The following is a 19,695-nucleotide window of genomic DNA, read 5'->3' as shown; positions in this document are numbered from 1 at the left end:
GCGGGTTAATTTGGAGCATGCGCACTGGGATACTTTCACGGACGGGGCATGCGCCGTTCGTAAAAAGCATAATTTACGTGGGGTCACATAAAATTTACATAACACACGCCCACATCTACCACATTTGAATTAGGCGGGCTTACACCGGCCTATTTACATTACGCCGCCGCAACTTTCGTTTGAGAATACGGCACTTGCCTGTAAAAGTTGCGGAGGCGTAACGTAAATAGTATATGTTACGCCCGCACAAAGATACGCGATTCTACGTGAATCCGGGCCCTAGTATTTAATGCCTCTTTAGCCCAGATTCATATTGGTTTAAGTTGACATGTGATTTCACATGTCAAACCGCATGCCAAATCCCTATTGATGGCAATAGCCCCGCCGAATCAGTGCAACACCGACTTTGTGGCACCGCATCAATTCCCAAAAGTAGTTCCTGCACTTCTTTTGGCAACTTCGGGGGCAATTTTAATAGACATCTGTGCATGAACCAGCACAGATGTCTGTCAAATCGCCCCCTAAGTCTGACTGCATTGCTGTGTTGAAATTGTGCAAGTTCGCATGATTTCTAACCCGCAGCAGTGTGAACCTGGGCTTAAGACCTACCCACTGTTAGTGAAATTTGACCACACCCACTATTTGATGCGGTTTGGAGGGTGTGTGTGTGTGTGGGGGGGGGGGGGGGGTTGTGGTTGAGTTCCTGCACCTATTTTCTGAGAAAAAAGCTATATATATATATATATATATATATATATGCCGTTTAGACTGAAACAGTCAAATCTGCCCAACGTATGGAAACTCGTATGGTTAATACATATGGTAAGTTTTATATATGGTCCTAAATGGTCACTCATCCAAAATTAATATTTTAAGTATACAAGGAGGGCTGGTAGGGTGGCTTAACATGGTTGTAAACCCTTACATATACCCAGTGAAGTGACTGGTCTCAGGTGATGCACAGAGAAGAAACACATCTTCCTTCATAAGTTGTACTTGTTTATCTACAGCTGTCTTTCCCCTACATCTATTCAAAGAGCAGAATTTACACAGGATCTCTCAGCTCTGAAAAGCAGGGGGCAGAGAGCTGACATTACACCAGTAAGGAAAGCTCCGAGAGCTGATTGGAGGGAAGGGACACACCTCCCTTCACACAGCAAGCATGAACAATTGCTGAGGATGCCAATCACTGACTGTGCCCTCCCGTCACCATATTTCTCTTTAGTCAGGAAAACGTATTAGAAGTGACTCATGCCTATAGCAAAGGCTGTAGAGAAAAATGAAATGTAGTGCTCTGGATTGAGACACACAATAGAGGGATAAGGTACACACTATAGACTAGAGAAGGGATCTCCAAACTACGGCCCTCCAGCTGTTGCGGAACTACACGTCCCATGGGCATTGTAAAACTCTGACATTCACAGACATGACTAGGCATGATGGGAATTGTAGTTACTAAACAACTGGAGGCTGGTCACTAGAGGGATGTGCTTTGTTCATATTTCATGTCTAAGGTTTACAGCCACTTCAACTCCTGTCTTCAACTATAGTCACACATCTTCCCCTCCACTTGAGAATTTGTTGACAAAAATGTGTGTGTTCCCCCATTCCCTGCAACAATTTCCATACTATAAAAAATATATACAGGGAGAGTACCAACCCATGATCAAGGGACATGGGGCCGGATTCATGTAGATCTGCGGATCTTTAGATCCGCTAGATCTACCTGGTTTACGATCCGCCGGTGCAATTTAGCGAGGCTAGTGCATGATTCACCAAGCACTTACCTCGCAAACTGCACCGTCGGATCCTAACTCCCCCCGGCGGAATGCAAATTCCGCGGCTAGGGGGAGTGTACAATTTAAATCAGGCGCGTTCCCGCGCCGATTTAACTGCGCATGCACCGCCGCGAAAAAGCCCAGTGCGCATGCTCCAAATGACGTCGCTAGGACGTCATTGTTAGCGGCGGGTACGTCAATTGCGGCCATCGGGATTCCAGACGGACTTACGCAAACAACGTAAAAATTTAGAATCTCGGCGCGGGAACGGCGGCCATACTTAACATTAGCTACCCCTCATATTAGCAGGGGTAGCTATCCGCCGGAAAAAGCCGAACGCAAACGAGGTAGAAAAAGAGCGACGGGCGGGCGTACGGACGTGAATCGGCGGTTTTCCTCATTTGCATATGCGACGTGTAAAAAATAGCGACGACACCTAGCGGCCGGCGGGAGATTACAGCCTAAGATTCGACTGGTGTAAGTCACTTACACCAGTCGGATCTAAGGGAGATCTATGCGGAACTGATTCTTATGAATCAGTTGCATAGCTCCGACCGTCGGATCTCACAGATCCGACCGTCGGGTCTCACAGATACGACAGCGGATCAGGAGATCCGCCGGCATATCTATTGATGAATCTGCCCCTCGGACATAAAGATCTCACCTATAGAGTCTCAAATAGATAAAATACCCTGTCAGGTGATAAAACTTGATTATACGCTCCAGTATCTACCAAAAAAATAAAATAATAATTTTGTGTGGATTGACCCATTAAATGATCAATAATCTATGGTACATTTTTATTTTGTCAGTTAATGCTGTAGGTTAGAATGGCTTTCTTCCCTGGATGAGTCTGACCACCTTTGCTGCAGGTCTCCCCACACAGGGAATAGATACTAGGGGCCAGATCCACAAAGAAGTTACGCTGGCGTATCTATTGATACGCCGCGTAACTTCTAGGATGCTCCGGCGTACCTTTTTTCTGTATTCAGAAAACAAGATACGCCGGAATTTAGCTAAGATCCGACTGGCGTAAACCTCTTACGCCGTCGTATCTTAGTTGCATATTTACGCTGGCCGCTAGGTGGCGCTTCCGTAGATTTACGCGACGAATATGCAAATTAGGTAGATACGCCGATTCACAAACGTACGTACAAACGTACGTACGGCGCCTTTTTTTTTACGTAGTTTACGTAAGGCTTTTTCCGGCGTAAAGTTACCCCTGCTATATGAGGCGTACGCAATGTTAAGTATGGACGTCAGGCCACCGTAAAAATGTTTACGTTTTACGCCGTTTGCGTAAGTCGTTCGCGAATATGGCTGTGCGTAAGTTACGTTCACGTCTAAAGCATTGACGATTTGCGGTGTAATTTGGAGCATGCGCACTGGGATTCTTTCACGGACGGCGCATGCGCCGTTCGAAAAAAAAATTCAAATACGTGGGGTCACAATTATTAGTTAGCATAGAACACGCCCCCAACCAGCCACTTTTGAATTAGGCGGGCATACGCCGCCCGATATACGCTACGCGGCCGTAACTAAAGGCGTAACTTATTTGTGAATACAGTACTCGCCTTTCTAAGTTACCGCGGCGTAGCGTTTCTGAGATACGCTACGTCCGCCTAAAGATAGGCGCATGTACGTGGATCTGGCCCCCTAACTGGAAGCCGACCTAAACACTGCATCAAACAATAATAGGTTTATGTACATTTTACTACATAAAAGGATCCTTGAATATTTTTTGAGTGCCGTGAAAAGTGGGTTCACGTTCCGCCATTATGTGCAGTGCACATGGATTGTGGATTTTCTTCGGGAGTAGGAAGCATAATAAAGCAATGTTACGTGATACAAATTCATGATGGAGAGACAAGTCTAGACTTCAGTCTGTTGTCACAAGATGAAATACACCCATATTTTCTTCTTCAGCATAGAGAGCAAACATACCAAGGGCTCATTCTGGCACTCACTTGGATTCAAGCCTTATATAAAATCATTGTTTATATAAAAAAATTTGAAAAAAAAATCATTGTTTATATAGAGTTTCGCAAGAAAGCAATCCTTGGTTGGAAACACAGGTGCAAGATTAGTAATGCACACTAATTGAAAAGAAAATATGGGAACACTTTCATGCCGTCAAGACTCATTCTGAGGCATATTTATAAAGCAGTAAATGTGACATTCACCAAACAATCACGGCAGGTGAATGGTTTACCAAAATGTAAAACACATGCACCAGGAAGATACATCCGCAGTAAATGTTTGGTGAATGCCATATTCATTGCTTTATAAGTATACCCCTAAGGTCCAATTCACACTTGTGCATTAATGCATCTTAATGCTTGATGCTCTCAATCAAGTTACTATGTGATGCCTTGACCAAGCTAAATCCTCCTTCCTATAGCCTGGTACACACGATCGGTAGGGATGAGCCGAACACCCCCGGTTCGCACCAGAACATGCGAACAGGCAAAAAAATTGTTCGAACACGCGAACACCGGTAAAGTCTATGGAACACAAACATGAAAAATTAAAAGTGCTAATTTTAAAGGTTAACATGCAAGTTATTGTCATAAAAAGTGTTTGGGGACCCGGGTCCTGCCCCAGGCGACATGTATCAATGCAAAAAAAGTTTTTAAAACGGCTGTTTTTTCAGGAGCAGTGATTTTAATAATGCTAAAAGTGAAACAATAAAAGTGAAATATTCCTTTAAATTTTGTACCTGGGGGGTGTCTATAGTATGCATGTAAAGTAGCGCATGTTTCCCGTGTTTAGAACTGTCCCTGCACAAATTGTCATTTCTAAAGGAAAAAAAGTAATTTAAAACTACTCGCGGCTCTTAATGAATTGTCGGTCCCGGCAATACAGATCAAAGTCATTGAAAAAAACTGCAGGGGTCCCCGTCCGTCCCAGTCCATTACCAGGCCCTTTGGGTCTGGTATGAATATTAAGGGGAACCCTGAACCTAAAAAAAAATAAAAAGCCTGGGGGTCTCCCCCAAATTCCATATCAGGTCCTTCAGATTTGGTATGGATATTAAGGGGAACCCCGCGCCATTTAAAAAAAATAAATGGCGTGGGGTTCACCCCAAAAATATATACCAGACCCTTCAGGTCTGGTATGGATTTTAAGGGGAACCCCGCACCAAAATAAAAAAAAATGGCGTGGGGTTACCCCAAAAGTCCATACCAGACCCTTATCCGAGCATGCAACACAGACGCAGGAAAAGAGGGGGGGGGCGGACGAGAGAGTGCCCCCCCCCTCCTGAACCGTATCAGGCCACATGCCCTCAACATGGGGAAGATGTCCCCATGTTGATGGGGACAAGGGCCTCATCCCCACAACCCTTGCCCAGTGGTTGTGGGGGTCTGCGGGCGGGGGGGCTTATCGAAATCTGGAAGCCCCCTTTAACAAAGGGGAACTCCAGATCCCAGCCCCCCCCCTATGTGAATTGGTAACGGGGGGAAATTGTATCCCTACCATTTTACAAAGAAAGTGTAAAATTAAAAAAAAACACACAGACACAGCTGGACAAGTCCTTTATTTAAAAAAATTAAATAAAATAAAAAATAAAAACCAGCGATGTAATCATGTCTCTCGATGTCCAACGATGATTCATTCTCCATCGACGCTGCAGTCTCCACTCATTCTCCAGCGAGGAACGAAACCCCCATGACGCGCAAGAGGGGGCGGGATCACCTGTCCACATCATTGGGTAACCCCCGGGGGCTGGGGTTTACCCAACGACGTGGACGGTGACCCCGCCATGTTACATGTACAGTCTACATGTGGGTGACAATATTGATCTGAATTCAGGAGCAGTGCAGCAGTGTTGTCACCCCATCACAAAGAAGCAGCATGAGTTTGACTTTATTGGCAGGTTCAAATGAACTTCAAATTACTTTTTTTGTTAATAGAACACCATTACTATTTTAACTTTTGGTAGCTGATTTGTAATTTTTTGTTAGCTTAAAAAAATCCCTCTCGTCCCAGATAGTCTTTCTTATGTTCGGATGCTCCCGTGGACACAAGCAGGAATCTTCCAGCTCCGAAATCTTGTGCATCCACTCACCTACACGCTTTTATCTTTTAACGAACTACTGCGTAAATATCAGATTCCTAAGCATTTGTTTTACTCTTATCTCCAATTCAAACACTATTTTTCCTCTAAATCCCCTACTTTAACCCTAGATAAACCTACCTCATTGGAACTATTATGTGCTCAAGGCCCATACCAAGCCCATCTTATTTCGGATACCTATAGATACTTGCATGAAGCTTCCTCACTCTCCGACACATTTCATTCCTACATGCAGAAATGGTCCCAGATTATTAAAGAGGGGGTTCACCCTATAATTTTTTTTTTCTAGCATTAAATTAAGCATAGTAGCGCGAGCTAAAGTATGCCTTTATTTTATTTTTTTTGCCCCGTACTCACTGTTTAATCCTATAGTGAAGATTCAGACTTCCCGCGGGGAATGGGAGTTCCTATCCAGAGGGAAGATGATTGACGGCCGGCTATGGCGCGTCACGCTTCTCCGGAAATAGACGAAATAGGACTTGGCTCTTCACGGCGCCTGCGCATAATCTGTGCGCAGGCGCCGTATAGCGCCGTGAAGAGCCGAGACCTACTCCGGCTATCTTCGGGGAGCGTGACGCGCCATAGCCGGCCGTCAATCATCTTCCCTCTGGATAGGAACGCCCATTCCCCGCGGGGAGTCTGAATCTTCACTATAGGATTAAACAGTGAGTACGGGGCAAAATAAATAAAGGCATACTGTAGCTCGCGCTACTATGCTTAATTTAATGCTAGAATGTTGTTATTGAGGGTGAACCACCGCTTTAAGCGACCCATCCAACTCCCTCAATGGCAGAAGATTTGGGAGACCACTTCCAGGTCTTCAAGGTGTGTGGAGCAGAGGGAGACGACCTATAAGATATTGCTTTTTTGGTAAAGGACCCCAGAGATCTTACATAAATACGACCCCAAAGCTTCCCGGGTGTGTTGGAGGTGGCGGGCTGACGTTGGGTCCCACTTCCACATTTTTTGGGAGTGTCCCATGATTCAGCCTTTCTGGTCCTCCATTCAGACCCATCTACAAGAGCTTTTTGAAACTACTCTCCCTTTGGACCCTTTCCACTATCTCTTGAGTTTGCCGTTCCCTGATATCCCCAAACATGCCCAAAGGCTGATCACCTTTTTTCTCCTGGCAGCAAAAAGGGCTATACCTCTGAGATGGTTGTCCTCCTCCCCACCCACCCTTGCACAGGTTTTGCAAATATTGGAACAAATCCGCAGGATGGAACACCTGACTGCGACGGTCCATGATACACTCCCTCAATTTTCCAAAACTTGGGACTTGTGGGATCAGTCGAAGCTTAACCCAAGTGCCATTTCACTACCCCTCCAGTAGTGCAGTACACTTTTAAGCATAGGTGCTAAGTTTTATGTTTCCTTAGTCCTGTTAGCCTGCTCTTTTTGTGATTCCATGGTGCTCCCTCCCTTTCCTCCCATATACAGTTGAATTATTTTGCTCTTACGAATTTTGTAGCATTGTAGCGATATACCTATGGTTTTAACACCTGTTATATGCCTTTTCAATTAACATTCTGAGGCCTCGTACACACGATGGAGAAACTCGACGGGCGAAACACATAGTTTTGCTCGTCGAGTTCCTTGTGAAGCCGTCGAGAAACTCGACAAGCCAATTTTCTCCATTCCCGTCAAGGAAATAGAGAACTTGCTCTCTTTTTGGCTCGTCGAGTTTCTCGACAGTTTCCTCGACGAAAATGTACACACGACCGGTTTCCTCGGAAAAAAAATATCTCCCAGCAAGTTTCTTTCTGTTTTTTGCCGAGAAACTCGGTCGTGTGTACGAGGCCTTATAAGCTGTACTGCATGTTTGGCAACCATAACACATAAACAGTATCTCACACTCTAGAGAGTTCTTTGCCATGAGGTGCTATGTTGAACTTCCAGTGAGAGAGTGAGAGAGATAACACCAAATTTAACACACATGCTCCACATTCACACCGGAGACCTTGTAACTAGGGATGAGCTCAGGCGTGTTTGCACATTCCCCGTGCAGAGCCCGCCAGGAAGTCGGCACGGCGCTGCGCTAAATACAGACAGGGAGACATTGTCCCGATGCGTGGCTGCAGAGATCGGTAAATGTCTCCCTGCCTGTGATTAGCGCAGCGCAGTGTCGACTCACTTTTGTGAGCTAATGTATATGTGGGCGTTATCCTTAAAACAAGGTAAAACTTTCTACCCACCACTATAAAGAAACAAACAAAAAGAAAAGGTTTTCTTTTTTTTCTTTTTGCTACAAGTGTTAGGCCCCGTACACACGACCGGATCTATCCGCTGGGATTGATCCACGGATCAGTTCCAGCAAATAGATGCGGTCGTGTGTACGGCCTAGCGGACATTTTCAGGCGGATAAAAATCCAGCCGACGGATTCCCAGCGGATAAAAATTTCTTAGCATGCTAAGAAATCTATCCTCTGGAATCCAGTCCAGCGGACTGATCCGGTCGTCTGTACAGACTCACCGGATCAGTCCGTCCGCTCCCATCCCTCGCATGCGTCGTAATGATTCGACGCATGCGTGGAAGTATTTACCTTCCAGGGTCGCGCACGTCGCTGCGTCATCGTCGCGGCCACGTCACCGCGGATGTATTCCGCGGGGATTTCGATCTGATGGTGTGTACAGCCATCAGATCCAAATCCGCCAGAGGATTTATCCGCTGGAAACGGTCCGGCGGACCGTTTCCATCGGATATCCTCTCGTCTGTACGAGGCCTTAGGATTTAGGAACATACTCAAAACATCTTTTTTTTGGACTTTCGGGTGCAATGAGGCATGGTTGGATCTGATGTCAGATCCTTATTGTAAACTGTGATTCTATTTTCTATATACTCATCATGGCTATGACAGACAGGACTCAATCAAAGAAAAAGGTCCTCATCATTGTTTCAGACAAGAATTGTAACATGCTCTGCAGGTGTTCCTCATTACCTGAAGATGACATTTTTAAAAAATGTACTTTGGGCTTGTGCACACTAGCATTGCTCTCTGAAAAGGGATACACATTCAGATCACTTTTCAGAGAGCATTTGACAGGCATTGAGGAGGTGTTTTATCACTTCCACACTGCTTGCTTTAACCCCTCGAAGCCTGCACTAGAGCAGGGCATTACAAGAGCGACCCTATTCACTTGCCATTGCTAGTGTAAACAAACCCTTTGAGTGCAGCTCTGCCTATCTGGTCCCTTGCTATGTTTAAATTTCAGTGTTCCTTATCAGTGTTGCCTGACACAATCAAACATGCTTCGTTGCTTACCTGGCTTGTATCCCAACTTCCCTACCTGACTGACCTAAGTCTGTCAATTGACTGCAATATTGTCTGTTGTTCAGGTATACCGAGTTTTCCCCGAAAATAAGATCGGGACTTATATTCATTTTGGTTACAAAAAAGACCCTAGGGCTTATTTTCGGGGGATGTCTTGTTAGTATCAGTATTTTGACATAATTTTAATCTCCCAAAAAACATCTTGATTAAATTACTTTTAAGATTATGTAGTCCGTTTTGTGGGGGGATTGTGCTGGTATAGGGTGCAGTGTGTCTCCCTTTGTGGCTGTTTTATGAGAAGTACCTTTTTACAGCAGCCCTCTGCGATCATGTAACCTGTCTGAGCTCTTTTTCTCTGTGCCGAGATTCCCGCTGAAGTCAACCCGCTCTGAGCACTGCAGAGGGAGGGTCCGGGAGGAGAGGAGAAGACCTCCGGTGGGTCAGCGATGGCTGTGGATGGGGTATTTTGCATGATCATTGCAGGGGACACACACACTGCACCGTATGCAAGTGTGGACGTTTTACAAAGCGTATATTAAACATTTTTTTTACTTTACTAGGGCTTATTTTCTGGGTAGGGCTTATATTGCAGCTCTCCCGATAATCGCACTAGGTCTTACTTTCGGGGAAACATTGTAGCCAGGGCCGGACTTACCATTGGGCTTGACTGGGCTCAAACCCAGGGGCCCCGCCCAATGGGGGGCCCCTGCCTGCAGAGGCGGCTCTGTAATTAGGCAAAGGCTGGCGGGGGGTGAGCCAGTGTTCTGTCAGATTAGCCCAACAAAAAGGACATTACCGCTGACATACATTAAAAGTCCCCCCCCCCATTACACCCTCATCAGCAGCAGCAGCCAATAGAAGGCTCCACCGCTGTCCTAGTTGGCACCACATTGCATGATGGGAAATGTAGTTCTCTACAGCACACACTAGACTCGGGCCAGGCTGTGCCTGCAGGCTGCAGAGACTGCACCTCCCACAATGCACTGCAGGGCGGGCGCTCAAAGTGGACAGTCGACTTCTCCTGAGTCCTGCTTGTAGTAGGGGACAGAAGACTCGGAAGAGTGATCAACTGTCCTGCCCTGGCGTCGGCACCGTGATTGTCTGTGGCTCTGACTCCAGTGTTTGGCGGGGGCTGCTGCTGCAATGTGATGTTATTACCTTGATAGTCAGGTGAGACAAAGTTTGCTTGTCATTACCATGACCACCCCCTGTATGTCCGCACAATCCCTGACCACCCCTGTATGTCCGCACAGTCCCTGACCACCCCTGTATGTCCGCACAGTCCCTGACCACCCCTGTATGTCCGCACAGTCCCTGGCCATCCCTGTATGTCCATGCAGTCCCTGGCCATCCCTGTATGTCCATGCAGTCCCTGAACACCCCTGTATGTCCGCACAGTCCCTGACCACCCCTGTATGTCCACACAGTCCCTGACCACCCCTGTATGTCCACACAGTCCCTGACCACCCTGTATGTCTGCTAATTTTGTTTAGTTGTTTGTTCAGAATCGTGATCTCTATTTTTATTCTCAGTTTATCCAAAATTGTGTAGCTCTAATACATAACTTGTGTATGTATCATTTTGTTCTATTTAAAGTAATGTATAGAAGGTAGGGCCCGAAAGTGACTCAAGCCCATGGGCCCCCACAACCCTAAGTCCTGCCCTGACGTCATCGCTCGCGACCTGGTGCGCGTGCCCGGCAGCTGCGATGTATGCCGGGCACCCACGATTGCTGGCAATCACAGCAGGAGTGTGAATCTGTGTGTGTAGATCCACCTCCTGTCAGAAGCGGGGAGACCGATGTGTGTTCCCAGTACAGGGGAACACACATCGGTCTCCTCCCCTTGTGAGTCCCCCTCCCCCTAAAGTTAGAACACACTTTAGGGAACATATTAACCCCTTCAGCGCCCCCTAGTGTTAACCCCTTCACTGCCAGTCACATTTACACAGTAATCAGTGCAGTTTTATAGCACTAATCGCTGTATAAATGTGAATGGTCCCAAAAACGTGTCAAAAGTGTCCCATATGTCCGCCGCAATGTCACGATCACAATAAAAATCGCAGATCGCCGCCATTACTAGTAAAAAAAAAAATAAAAGCTATAAATCTATCCCCTATTTTGTAGACGCTATAACTTTTGCGCAAACCAATCAATATAAGCTTATTGCGATTTTTTAACAAAAATATGTAGAAGAATACGTATCGGTCTAAACTGTTTTTTCAAAATTGTTGCTCTTCTGTTGTTTATAGCGCAAAAAATAAAAACCGCAGAGATGATCAAATACCACCAAACGAAAGCTCTATTTGTGGGGGGAAAAACATAAAGATTTCATTTGGGTACAGTGTTGCATGACCGCGCAATTGTCATTCAAAGCGCAACAGCACTGAAAACTAAAAATTGGTCTGGGCAGGGGGTGAAAATGCCCTGTATGGAAGTGGTTAAACATGAAATAGGAATAACTTCATTCAAGGTGCTAGGCTCAGAATGATTTAATATCAATATATAAATATGCTGTATATTTGTATTAACTGCGTGACTGTCGCCATAATCACACTGCTGATTCACTGTCCAATTAGAGCATACAGGTGATGTAGCTACAGTATAAAGCCGAAAAAAAAAAAAAATAATAGAGTGGCGTCAACTTCCTAGCTATGCCAGATTACATTATTTACTGCAGTAAGATCACTGAAAGATCATTGGTTTAATTGCAGTTACAAATGCACTTTGTGCAGCACTGCTTTTGTTATGCTTAATACACAATTTAATCGGCGTGACTTCCCATTTTAGAAGAAGCTATAGTTTGCTGGTTTTTGATTTACAAGTTCTTGTGTTTTATCAAAAGCAGCATGATCTGCCAGCATCTATAACCGGTCTCTTCAAATCTGTTCCACTTACATTTTCTCCTCTGCTTTTTAAAATTTATTGCCATATCATGGTGAAAAGACAAGGCATAAAGGTTCCATTGTATTTGATGTGCAATAAGCACTCCTGAATACTAATCTGTTCCAGATCAAGCTGTGATTAAATTATATCAAGGTAATTGTGAAGATGTATTGTGTTAATTAGAAGATAATTTGATAATGCTGTAAAGAGCCATCCCAACATTATTAAAAGTTGCCTATTAACTTTCTGAATAGCAATATTTTCTGTTGAAATGGCTGACAGCTTTGGTGAGGCTCATAAGTCTTTGCAATAATCTAGAAGTGTAAGAGGGATGATCTTTTTAATGAAATCACCTTTATGATTATTTAAAGGATATAAAACAGCATTGTGACAAGCGGTGTTTATTCACAGCAAGTCTCACAAAAAGCCAATGTAATTAACTTTGGAAATGATTTTCTAAAATGCAAACTTAAGACCGCCCTCAAGAAAAATATTAAACTATGAAATTAATCAAAGCAGTGTTTGGACAGTTTAGGGCAGGGGTGCCCAACCTTTTAAAGAGCAAAGGCCACTTAAAGGGTCACTAAAGGAAAATATATTTTTTGCTGAAATGACTGTTTACAGAGTATAGAGACATAATAGTTAACTGATTCCTTTTAAAAATGATTAAAAATAGATAAAAATCAATCATATAATGTGCCTGCAGGTTAGTTTAGTTTTTGCTGTTGTTTCCTGGTTCTCTGATGTACAGAGACAAAGAGCCAATAGAGGGCAGCAATGCTTTGTCTAAAACCCCTCAGAACCAATCCAGTTTCGTTTTACAAACAGTAATCACACCTCCTTGATTAGTCACCACAGTGAGAATTCTCCCAGTACTGTGGTGATCAGGAAACAGACAACCAGGAAGTGTCCAGAACAGAGAGGAATTACAGCCACATCAAAGCAAAAACGAACAATGAGGACATGAAACCAGGACTGCAGTAAGGTAAAGGAAGCTATTTAGCTAAACATTTTTTTTCCTTTAGTGACCCTTTAAGACAGTGGTCATCAACCGTGTCCTCAGGGCCCACTAACAGGCCAGGTTTGCAAGATAACTGAAATACATCACAGGTGATATCATTTGCTGCTCAGTGATTGCAATATTCTAGACTGCATCTCCCCATGGTAATACATAAAACCTGGCCTGTTAGTGGGCCCTGTAGGGCAGGGTTGATGATCACTGCTTTAAGAGACTTGGTAACTGGTCGCGGGCCACAATGAGCGGAGCGAGTGGATGGCAGCCCACTTGGTTCTATAGAGCCCACTCTACTCTCAGCACACCAAACTCATAGGTAATAGAAGTCTATGGCTCAGTGCAGGTAACCCCCAGGTGCACTTCTCTGCACCTGCGGATCCGTTTGAAAGCAGCCCAGTAACCACTGCAGAACACCCATATATACACTGTGATTTTAGTAATAAACGTACCTTTTAATAGCAGTATTCTATTCTATTTTATTCCATCCCAGAGCAGGAGGTCGCGGGCCACATCAGAAAGCTCCACAGGCCACTTATGGCCCCTAGGCCACTGGTTGGGCACCCCTGGTTTAGGGGTTAGGCCTGCTTGTTTTTCTCCTTCATGCAGAGCCCATGTGTCAAACACAAGGCCTGTGGGTTGAATCTGGCCCACTTGGCCCTTTCATGTGGCCCTCGCACTCCCCTTGTCTTCTCTTCCACCTTGTTTCAACAGTCGGCAGCAGAAAGGACGACAGAACTCCTCCGCCAGATCCTGCACTTCTCTGTGCAGCCATGGAGAGGCTCAATTCTGTCCACACCCCCTATCTCAGTTTTTTTTTTACCCATAAAGACTGTACTATATGAGTCTATTTGTATTGTATCGTTACTAAATAAAATGTATACATTTTTAATGGCATTTCCCTGGATTCACATACCTAAAAAGCACCTTTAAAATCCTACTAACTTCTAGTAGTTGTCATCTATTTATGTTTTTCTTGAAATGGAAAATCAAACCTTACTTTCTTGAAGTTTCCATACAGTCAAAAATAATAAAAAAGGAAAAACACCACAAATAGCTTTGTAACATTTGTAAAAAGAGATTTTATACATATACACACACATTTATATGTATTGTAACGGAATGACCCGGGACACCCAGAGACTTTGCAAGGATGAGGGGTACTCCGTGATGGAAGGTCGTAAACGGCGGTGACCGTTATATATATATATATATATATATATATATATATATATATATATATAAAAAAAAACAGTGGGCCAGATTCAGAGAGATCGGCGCATCTTTAGATAGGCGTAGTGCATCTCATATGCGCTACGCCGTCGTAACATTGAGAGGCAAGTACAGTATTCACAAAGCACTTGCTCCCATATGTACGCCGGCGTAACTTAAATGGGCCGGCGTAAGCCCGTGTAATTCAAAGTATCAAGGCAGTGGGCGTGTTGTATTATAATGAAGCGTGACCCCATGTAAATGCATGGCCGAACGAACGGCGCAAGGCGCGTGCATGCTCAGAATCACGTCAAATTTACTCCCTAAGATACGCCGGCTCCATTCATACGACGTGAACGTAACCTACACCCAGCCCCATTCACGTACGACTTACGCAAACAACGTAAAATACGACGGCTGTTTCGACGTTTCCGACATCCATACATTAACATGACTTACCCCTGGTTTATGAGGGGTAAACTTACGCCGGACATACACCTTACGTAAACAGCGTAGCTTACTGCGACGGGCGCAAGTATGTTTGTGAATCGGCGTATCTAGCTCATTTACATATTCGATTCGTAAATCAACGGAAGCGCCTCTAGCGGCCAGCGTAAATATGCACCCAAGATACGACGGCGTAGGAGACTTACGTCGGTCGTATCTTCCCAAAATTCAGGCGTATCTGATTTCCTGAATAAGCGTATAGATACAACGGCGCACATTCGGACTTACGACGGCGTATCAGGAGATAAGTCGTCGTAAGTCCTTTCTGAATCCGGGCCATTGTGCCTAGTGCATATAGCTCAATCAGTCAGACTGAAAATATGTAAATTCTGGTAAAATTTATTTAGCATAAATATGTGTTTTTTTGGGGGGATTTTTTATTGTTAATTACGTTGTTTTATTATTTTATCTAATTATTGACTGTAGATATGTATGAGTCACAGCTGAGCTGAGGGGATGTTTTCCACTATCCATGCACGGAAATTGTTTACGTAGGCATTTAAATTAAATATTAACACCATGCACAGACCAGTAATTCTAAATGTTTGTCATTTTTTTTCCTATTGTATTTTGTGCCCATTGGCTTCTCTGTGCCCTGTTGAGTTGCCTTTCTGCCCACCTCCCCTTATAACTCCAGAACAAGAGATTTTCAGAACAAATCTTGACTGCCTCCAAGTTATGGTTAAAAGTTGACCGCAAAGGCACCTCTCAATCACAAGAATAGCAGGTCTTTCGTACACAAAGTACAAAAGGTTACTCTGATATCACAGACAGTAAGCCATAACACAAGTTTATATCCGCTGTATAATAATCTCTCTGGTATTGTTGCCTGCTGCTTAACTGTGGATTCAAGAGCAGAATTCAGCAGGATAACCTTTCTATGTGCTCGTACTATGTCTATATGTGTAATCTTTCTGTCTATGCAGCAGACATAAAAAACAGGTCAGCAGTGATAGGTCAACACCACAGTGGTTTAGACTGCTTCAAAAAGGCATTGATGACTCTCTGTGGAGCATATCTATTCTAAGGTACTTGTACTTGTTTCACAAAGGATGATATATATATAAAAATAAAAAAATAAATTGGATTTTTTGGTACAAGTACAATGCAAATAAATCGGTGTCCAGCACAATACATAATTCACAAAGCTGAACTCCATTCAGGAAATAAACATAGAGTTTGAGTTGGGGAGAAATATGGAAAAAAATCAACACAATAAGCTATGTACAATGGCGATATGTAGTTCAGTGCATCACAAAGTGCAGAATTTTGGAGCTTTCTGTAGAAACCCACTGAGTATAGCTAACTTTCTGACAAGCGTTGCATTCCCTCTAAAAACATTACAGCAGATGTGAACACTAATGCCCTGTACACACGATCGGTTCATCCGATGAAAATGGTCTGATGGATTTTTTCATCAGATATCCGATGAAGCTGACTTTCATCAGTCTTGCCTACACACCATCACTTAAAAAAACGATCGTGTCAGAACACGGTGGTGTAAAACACAACGACGCGCTGAGAAAAATTAAGTTCAATGCTTCCGAGCATGCGTCGACTTGATTCTGAGCATGCGTTGATTTTTAACCAATGGATTTCGGTTTTTTAACCATCAGATAATTTTAAAACAGGTTCTAAGTTTTTTCACCGATGGGAAAAAAAACGATGGGGCCCACACATGATCGGTTCGTCTGATGAAAATGGTCCATCAGACCGTTTTCATCAGACGAACCGATCGTGTGTACGCGGCATAACTGGATGACATGTAGTTTGCTAAAGCACAGTATATCACACTATCTTCAATTTTTTTTTCATCTTTTTTAGACCTCAGTGCTGTTGATCTTGACCGGCCTCTTTTAGTCTCCTGCCTGATGGCAGTGTTGCCAACCGTCCGTATTTTTACAGACAGTTCGTAAAAACGGGCACTTTTTTCCCCCGTTCGTAAATGTCCGTGGTTGCGGGAATGTGCCAGTAAAAATGGTCGAGATCGGTTCGGCCTGGAACTGCGCATGGAGATTGAAGGCAGGGGGGGGGGGTGATTGGAGGCAGGGGTTGATGGTGGCTGTGGTGGCACCGCAGAGGGGGATGGATGCAGGGGGCAATGGAGGCAGGGGGAGATTAGAGGCAGGGGGAGATTGAAGGCAGGGGGTGTTAGTGGCAGGGGGTGATTGGAGGTAGGGGGTGTTGGTGGCTGCGGTGGCACCGCAGAGGGGGATGGAGGTAGGGGGAGATTGGAGGCGGAGGGTGTTAGTGGCAGGGGGTGATTGGAGGCAGGGGGTGTTGGTGGCACCGCAGAGGGTGGGGGATGGAGACAGGGGTTGTTGGTGGCACCGCAGAGGGGGATGGAGGCAGGGGATGATTGGAGGCAGGGGGTGTTGGTGGCACCACAGAGGGGGATGGTGGCACTGCAGAGGGTGGGGGATGGAGACAGGGGTTGTTGGTGGCACCGCAGAGGGGGATGGAGGCAGGGGGTGATTGGAGACAGGGGGCCTGGGGGAAATTGGAGGCAGAGGGAGATTGGAGGCAAAGGGAGATTGTGGCACCGCAGAGGGGGATGGAGGCGGGGGGGATGTGACTAAATAATTTGCCCTTATTATATCGAAAATATCAAAAATATGTGTTTTTACCTTAATATCTACCCTAAATCGCATTGCTATTTGCCTAGCGTACTTGTTTGTAGCCTAAATACTGAAATTTGCACCTAAAAATTTAATTTAGTAACTTTTGTGAAATGCCAGTAAAAACGTGGCTGTGCAAGTAAATTTCAGGGGTCGTGCCAGTAAATTTCAATCTGGTAGGTTGGCAACACTGCCTGATGGTGACAACAGTAAGCCATGCCTGAGCAATGAGAATCTTCATGGCTACCAAGCAGTGGCGGCTGGTGTTCAATGTTTTTTTTTTTTGGGGGGGCGCAAACCAGCACCATCCCACAGTGGGAGAGGGACGGGAAGCCGATGATCCAACCCCCCTCCCCGCGGGAGACAGGCAGAAAGGTGGCGACCCCCCCACTGGAGATTCACGGGGTAGGGCTACTGCTCCTCGTTCTGGGGCCATTGCTTCTCCTCCCGGCCAAACATAAAGTGAGACCCTATTGGTCGGGACTAGCTTCCTGATTGGCTGGGAGGAGAATCAGAAAGACAATAGTGAATATGAATTCGCTATTGTCACACAACTGGGTGGGTTTAGGGCACAGTGCTCTGCGCCCCAAGCCCATCCTTTTATGAAGCCAATTAGAGCCATAGGCTCTAATCACGTGCTTCAAGAAAAAAAAAACCATTGCAATCCATGCGTCCAACACCCTGCATGTAGATTAGGGGCCAGACGCATAGATTAGGGGGCCGTATAGATGGGCCGCCACTGCTGCCAAGCATTATTCCAATAAAAGCTTCAGTTTTGAAAAGAATGAAAATTATATTTGAAATGACATACAAGCATGTGAAAGATTATATAAGATTTTACTGATTGCGTTTTGATCTACTCTGAAGCCTCGTACACACGACCGAGGAACTCGACGGGCGAAACACATCGTTTTCCTCGTCGAGTTCCTTGTCAGGCTGTCGAGGAACTCGACAAGGCAAGTTTCTCCATTCCTATCGATGAAATAGAGAACTTGCTCTCTTTTTGGCTTGTCGAGTTTCTCGACAGTTTCCTCGACGAAAATGTACACAGGACCGGTTTCCTCGGCAAAAAAATATCTCCCAGCAAGTTTCTTGCTGGTTTTTGCCGAGAAACTTGGTCGTGTGTACGAGGCCTGAGTCAACAAGGATTGATCTCTGCACAGCACTTAACTGGGTCTGAATAAGAAGACAGACTTGGAAGAGAGGTGGGAAAAGACCATTGCCTCTTTCATGGCATAAATAGGTTTTCTATCTGCTAAGCAACTCATGCTCAGAGCTGATTTAGAGCCCCTAGTTACATAGATGATAGGCATGAACCCAGTAGAATCTAACATTGCAGTAAAAAAAGGTGGGTATCAGCAGAATACTGGCACTCCCTGAGCCCCTGGGTGCACAGGCCCTCATACTTATTAGGTTGTCTGTTTATAAAAAATGACAACGATGAGCGTTATGTTTGTTTTTGTTGGCAAGAAAACACGCTGCTGTCATTGCAGAGACATATTTTTAATATGACACGCTAATTGATTATATAACCCTACTTATTTACACATGCTTGAGGCACACGTGTGTTCTGATGATTGCTTAAGCCACTGACATAATACTGTATGATCAGGTGCCCAAACTAGCAGCACTGATGAAGAGTATTTAAGTAATGCAGCCACGTGTTGATAAGCAACATTAGTCTTGCAAACAATGTGTCAAATAAAACCTCAGCACTCCAAGCACCTGGTGCAAGCGCCTCTTGAGTGATCCCCCCGGGGACCAAAGCAGACTGCCATGTTTTTGTACATGTCTGCCTAATGCTAGCTGTGTAGGTGGCACGAGAGTGTACATTCAGTGCAGCAGCACAGCCACGCATGCATGGTATATAGAGCAAGCTGCTGTTAAGAATTTGATAGCAGAGGTGAGCTTTTGGTTAAGAGGGGTGTAGAGGTGAGTAACCAAAGTATACTATTTTTGCTGGCTCCTTCTTTTCCTATTTAGGCCATTGGATTAAAACATTTATGAACCGTGGCTTGGGAAAAAAAATAACTAGAAAGATCATTCAGTTTGCCTTTTTTTTAAAGTGAACCTGAATCAGCGCTACTTACACACTGGTATATGGTCCCAAAACGTTTGGCAAAGTACACACCCACTTTTCAGGTACAGGCATACATTTCCAATCTTTCTAAGATTATTTTAAATAACACACACCCAAAAAAACATCATCACAGTACACATGAAATGTGTAGCATTCCCAATCCTTCTGCCTTGCCACTAGGGGTGTTGAATATAATCGTAGCATCGATGCATCACGATTCAGCGGTCCATGATTCTGCATCGAGGCTACAACCA

The 19,695-nt window shown here is 44.7% G+C and overlaps 1 protein-coding gene across 5 annotated transcripts in view; it reads right to left on the bottom strand.

Moving 5' to 3' along the window:
- Positions 1–19,695, bottom strand: part of CDC14B (cell division cycle 14B) — a 125,395-nt gene that overhangs the window by 71,715 nt on the left and 33,985 nt on the right. The gene's annotated exons all lie outside the window — the stretch shown is intronic.

This window comes from Rana temporaria, chromosome 1 (assembly GCF_905171775.1).
Source record: "Rana temporaria chromosome 1, aRanTem1.1, whole genome shotgun sequence".
In the NCBI taxonomy this organism is placed as follows: Eukaryota; Metazoa; Chordata; class Amphibia; order Anura; family Ranidae; genus Rana; species Rana temporaria.
Note: the sequence above shows the minus strand (reverse complement) of the source record. Positions and strands in the feature narration are given on the sequence as shown.